The following is a 6,323-nucleotide window of genomic DNA, read 5'->3' as shown; positions in this document are numbered from 1 at the left end:
GGGATGGGCATGGAGGAGGACACTTGTGGGGATGAGAACTGGGTGTTATGTGGAAACTAATTTGACAATAAACTATTTGTAAAAAAAAAAAAAGAAGAAAAAAGAAAAAACAAATGTACATTTTAGAACTAAAAAATAACAACTGAAATAATGATAATAAGAGCCTCATTGGGTAGGCTCCATAAAAGAATAGAGAGGACAGAGGAAATAAGCAGTGAATTTGAAGATAGAATGATAAATATTATCAAGTCTGAACAACAGAGAGAAAATAAATTGAAAAATAAAAATTAACAAAGCCTCAAGGAACTGTGGTACTCTAACAAAGATATAACATTCCTGTCATCAGAGTAGTCCTGTATGGAGAGAAGAAAGGAGATGGGGCCAGAAAAGTACTCAAAGAAGTAGTGACTGAAAAATTTCCAAATTAGGAAAAGACAAACCTACAGTATCAAGAAGCTGAGTGAATCCCAAAGAGGGTGAACTCAAAGAAATTTATGCGAAGATATATCATAATCTAACTTCTGAAATCTAAACACACTCACACAATATACTCTTGAAAACATGAGAGAGAAATGACACATTAACCAATGAGAAAAAAACATTTAAAAGACAGTGGATTTCTTATCAGAAACCATGAAGGGCAGAAGGAAGAAAGAAGTGGCACATATTTCAAGTGCTGAAAGAAAAAAATCCATAAACCTGGAATTGCATATCTAATGAAAATATCCTTTAGGAATGAAGGGGGAATCAAGATATTCTTAGATGAATGAAAACTAAGAGAATTTGTTACTAGCAAACCTACCCTAAATGAATGGCCAAAGGAAATTCTTTAAATAGAAAGGAAACAATAAAAGAAAGAATCTTGAAACATGAAGAAGGGAGAAAGAACAATTAAAAAAGTAAAATTATGGATAAATACAATAGACTTTCCTTCCCCTTTTGTGTTATCTAAATTACGTTTAACGTTGACCCAAAATTATATTGATTCCTGATGTGGTTATCAATGTATATAAAACAAATATTTAGGGCAATTTTATTATAAATGAGGGAGAGTGAAAGGACATGAAGGAAGTTAGGTTCTTACATTCCACTCAAACTTGTGAAATGTGAACATCTGTAAACTGATAAGTTATATACATGTAATATAATACCTAGAGCAACCACTAAAACGTATACAAAAGGAGACACTCAAAAGCACTATAAATAAATCAAAATGGAATTCTAAAAACTGTTAAAAGAAACTACAAGTAGGCAGGGAAAAGGGAAATAGAGGAGGGAAAAACAGAGGGAACCAAAAACAAAAACAAAATGACCGTACATGTCAATGATTATGTCCATTGTAAATGATCTAAACACATGAAGTAAAACACAGAGATTGGTAGAGTGGATAGAAAACAAACAAACAAACAACAACAACAAGAACAACAAAACATGTCCCAAGAATATGCTCTGTACAAAAAACTCACTGCCAAGTATGTAGCTCCAGGAAATTATACTGGGTGAAAGAAGCCAATTTTCAGAGGTCATATACTTTATGAGTCTATTTTTGTAACTTTCTTAAAATAATATTATAGAGATGCATAAAAAAATTAGTCGTTGCCTAGGAATAGTAGAAAAGTGGGCTGAGTGTGACTTTGAGGGAGTAGCACAAAGGAGATGTTTGTGATGATGGAACAGTTCTACATCTTGATTGCAGTGGTAGTTACATGAATCTATACGTGTGATAAAATGATATCTAACTACACACATATAATGCACCAATGTAAATTTCCTGGTTTTGATATTTTAGTATAGTTGCATAAGATGTAACCATTGGGGGGAACTGGGTGAAGTAGTCATAAGAGTTCTCTGGATTATCTTGGCTATTTCCTGTGAATCTATAATTATTTCAAAATTTAAAAGTTTAAAAGAAACCCAAACAAATTGATCTTTTTGTGGTTCTGTTTTATTATTAAACTGGCTCTGACAAAGCTTCCAGAATAATTCCCTGTATAAAAGTAATTTGTCCCAGAAGTCCATGTGTCTTAGTTGAATACAATTATAACAACAGAAACCCTCCCACCCATGGAGGATCAAGTCCATTTTAGGAATTAAGGGACATCAGCCAACCTCCCTACTTCTCCAGAACCTCCCTCCTCCCTAGCCCACCATCCAGACCCTGAACTCTGAAGTCTAGGGTCCTATGAGGAGAACAGAGGAGTGAAAGAGCTGGAGATAGTAGCTACTAGAGAGTGCTAGGAGGGCACTCCACAAGGTCACAACCCATCAGCAGATCCAGTCATTATTAAAGTGCCAAAGTTTGTAAATGATACCTTTAACCAACGAGAATTGATTCAGGATTTACCCTATAATGAAATTACTCTGCCTTGCATTTTGTATGCTTTCCTGAATGGTAGTAAAAGGAGTGGAGGGATAGCCCATGGCAGGAATTAAACATAACCTTAGGAGCATGTCACCTGAGGCATCCCTTGTGTGTGCAGAGCTTCACTTCTGCTTTATAATTTGGTGTCAGTTGTTTAGGTCTGACCTGGCCTTCAAACCCTCTTCTTACATCAGGTCCACGTCTGCCCATTTCTTCTGCTCATATCAAGACGTAGTTATTGATCTGATTGGTCAAAGCCAGAATAATGTCTGATAATGTACAATATAACACTCTGTGAAGACTGAATTGGAGCCTGTCATTTTGGTTCAGGGTCTTCTGGTCCCCCAACTTTCCATAGACTAATTCTTGGACTAATATATCCATATATTCTGTGAAGAGCAAGAGATTGCGAGACTGCTGAGCCACTTATCTGGCAAGCCATATGGAAACAAAGGGAGAAAAAAATAAGAAAGAGATTTATAGAAAGAATGCTTAGTTCTGGTCACTACATGGAGGCTAGAAAATTAAAGGACAAGAGGGAGTGCCATGTATGTATACTGATTTTTTTTTACCATGCAGTAATCAAGGCCGTTAGCAAGTGTGGCCCAGTTAATAACAAATTGATCTTTTAAAAATCTATATTAAAAAACCTACAGCTAACATCATAATGATGATAAACTTGAAGCTTTCCTACTAAGATCAGGTAAGGCAAAGGTATCCCCTCTTACCACTCTTATTCAATATCATACTGGAAGTTCTAGCTAATGTAATAATACAAGAAAAGGAAATAATAGGAATACAGATTAAGAAAAAAGACATAGGGCATCTGGGTGGCTCAGTCAGTTGGGCATCTGACTTCGGCTCAGGTCATGATCTTGCCATTCCTAAGTTTGAGCCTCACGTTGGGCTCTGTGCTGACAGCCTGGAGCGTGGAACCTGCCTCAGATTCTGAGTCTCCTTCTCTCTCTGTCCCTCCTCCACTTGTGCTCTCTCTCTCTGATACATATACTTTAAAAAAAAAAAAAAAGAAAGAAGACACAGAACTGTCTTTGTTCACAGATGACATGATAATCTATGTACAAAATCTGAAAGAACCAACAAAAAACTCCTGGAACTAATAAATGATTATAGCAAGGTTGCAGGATACAAAGTTAATATACAAAAGTAAAGTGCTTTCCTATATACCAGTAATAAGCAAGCAGAATTTGAAATTTAAAAATTATTATCCCTTAGGGGCACCTGGGTGGTTCAGTCAGTTAAGCATCCAACTCTTGATCTTGGCTGTGGTCATGATCTCATGATTGGTGAGTTTGAGCCCTGCATCAGGCTCTGTGCTGAAAGCACAACACCTGATTGGGATTCTGTCTCTCCCTCTCTCTGCTCCTTCCCTGCTTGCTCTCTCTCTCTCTCAAAATAAATTTTAAAAACTTTTTAAAAAGTGAATACATTTATATTAGAAAACCCAAAATGAAACAGGTATAAATCTAACAAAATACATACAAAGTGTATATGATGAAAACTATAAAACTCTGAATTATGAAAAAAAGAACTAAATAAATGTTCGTGAATAGGAAGACTCAATTCTTCCCAAATTGATATATAGATTCAACACAATCCCAATCAAAATTCAAGTAAGTTATTTTGTGTATATCAACAAAGTGAATCTAAACTTTACATGGAGAGGCAAAATATTCCAAATAGCCAACACAATATTAGAGGAAGTGAACAAAGTTGGAGGATGTCACTATCCAACTTCAAGGATTACTTTAAAGCTACAATATTCAAGACACTGTGGGATTGATCAAAGAATATACAAATAGATCAATGGAAGAGAATAGAGACCACAGAAATAGATCCACATAAATATAAGCAACGAAGACAAAGAAGCAAAGGCAATACAATAGAACAAAGACAGTTTTTTTTTTTTTTTAAACAAATGGTGCTGGAAAAACTGGGCATCCACATGCAAAAAATGAATCTAGACACAGACTTTACAACCTTCAAAAGTTAACTCAGAATGGATCACAGGCCTAAATATAAAATACAACACTATAAAACTCCTAGAAAACATATGAGAAAACCTAAAAGACCTTGGCTAGGACAATGACTTCTTAGAAAATACACCAAAGGTACAACCATGAACAAGTGATACGGTGGACTTAATTAAATTAAAACCTTCTGTTCTGTGAGAGACAATATCAAGAGAATGAGAAAGTAAGCCAACAGACTGGGAGAAAATATTTGCAAAATATATACCTGATAAAAGACTGTTCTTCAAAATATAAACAAGTACTCTTAAAACTCAACAATAAGAAAATAAACAACCCAACTAAAAAATGGACCAAACATAAACAGAAGCTTTCAAAGAAAATACACAGATCTTACAGGTTAATCGTGGCGAAATAGGCAGTCCTAGGCTTGCCTTGTCCCATGAACAAACTAAATAACTATCAAATTATCCTAAATACCTAAGAAATTTACCTGAAGACCAAAAGAAAGAACTCCACAAGTGAAGGAAGGGAAGAGGTTACACTGAAGAATGTAGGAAGTGTGGAGATGTGGTTTAGAGGAAAATTGGATCACAGGTGCTGCAGAGGGGAGGACGCATGGTCAAAGAGAAGGGTGAGAGAGAGAGGAGCACACAAGGGAATATACAAGGAGAACGTTTCCCCAAAGCCATTGTCATGGAAAAAAGAGAGGGGCTGAATTTTGTGAGTCCCTGCAGTCAGTGGGACTTAAAGTCTGGAGTTTTAAAGGCCAATGAATCTTGGGTAAGATAGAACCAAGGCTCAGTTTTGGCTAAGATAGAGCCAGGAGGGCAATGCACTGCTCCTTAAGAGAAGGCAGGCAAACAACTGGGGGGCAGATAGTGTGGAAACAGCAACCTGAAGAGTGCCTGAGGTACACAGTGGGGAGATTATTCACTCTTCTTGGAACAATCTCTGAGAGGCAGCATTCATGGAGACCCTAAGGAGCTAGTGTGTGACTCCCTCTCCTGCCCCTCAGATTATACACAGAACCACCTGTGGGAAACCTTTCATCCTAAAACAGCAGAACACACATTCTTTTCAGGTGCACATGGAACATTCTTGAGAATAGATCACATATTAGGTCCCAAGACAGGTTTCAAAAAATACAAAAAGATTGAAGTCGCACCATGCAACTTTTCTGACCACAACACAATCACTTCGAGAACCACAAGAAAAATCTGGAAAGACCATAAACACATGGTGGTTAAACAATATGCTACTAAACAATGAATGGATCAACCGGGAAATCAAAGAATAAATTTAAAAATACATGGAAACAAATGAAAATGAAAACACAATGGTCCAAAACCTTTGGGATGTAGCAAAAGTGGTCCTAAAAGGGAAGTGTATAGCAATACAGGCCTACCACAGGAAACAAGGAAAGTATCAAATAAGCAATCTAACCTCGCACCTAAAGAAGCTATAAAAATAACATTAAGTGAAGTCTAAAGGCAGCAGAAGGAAGAAAATAAAAAATATAAGAGGAGAAATAAATGATATAAAATCTAGAAAAACAATAGAGCAGGTCAAAGAAACCAGGAGCTGGTTCTTTGAAAACATTAATAAAACTGATAAACCCCTAGGCAGACTTATCAAGAAAAAAAAAAGAGAAAGGACTCAAATTAATAAAATCACAAATGAGAGAGGAGAAAGAACAACCAACAACACAGAAATCCAAACAATTATAAGAGAATATTATGAAAAATTGTAAGCCAACAAATTGGACAACCTGGAAGAAATGGATAAATTCCTAGGAACATATAAAGTACCAAAATTTAAAGAGGAAGAAATTAAAAAAAAAAAAAACTTGAAGAGTTCCTCCTAATCCTCCTATACGTGCAAACATATGATATTTGTCCTTCTCTGCCTGACTTATTTCGCTCAGCATAACACCCTCAAGGTCCATCCATGTTGCTACACATGGCCAGATT

This window comes from Hyaena hyaena, unplaced genomic scaffold (genome assembly GCF_003009895.1).
Source record: "Hyaena hyaena isolate Hyena2069 unplaced genomic scaffold, ASM300989v1 scaffold_1640, whole genome shotgun sequence".
In the NCBI taxonomy this organism is placed as follows: Eukaryota; Metazoa; Chordata; class Mammalia; order Carnivora; family Hyaenidae; genus Hyaena; species Hyaena hyaena.
Note: the sequence above shows the minus strand (reverse complement) of the source record.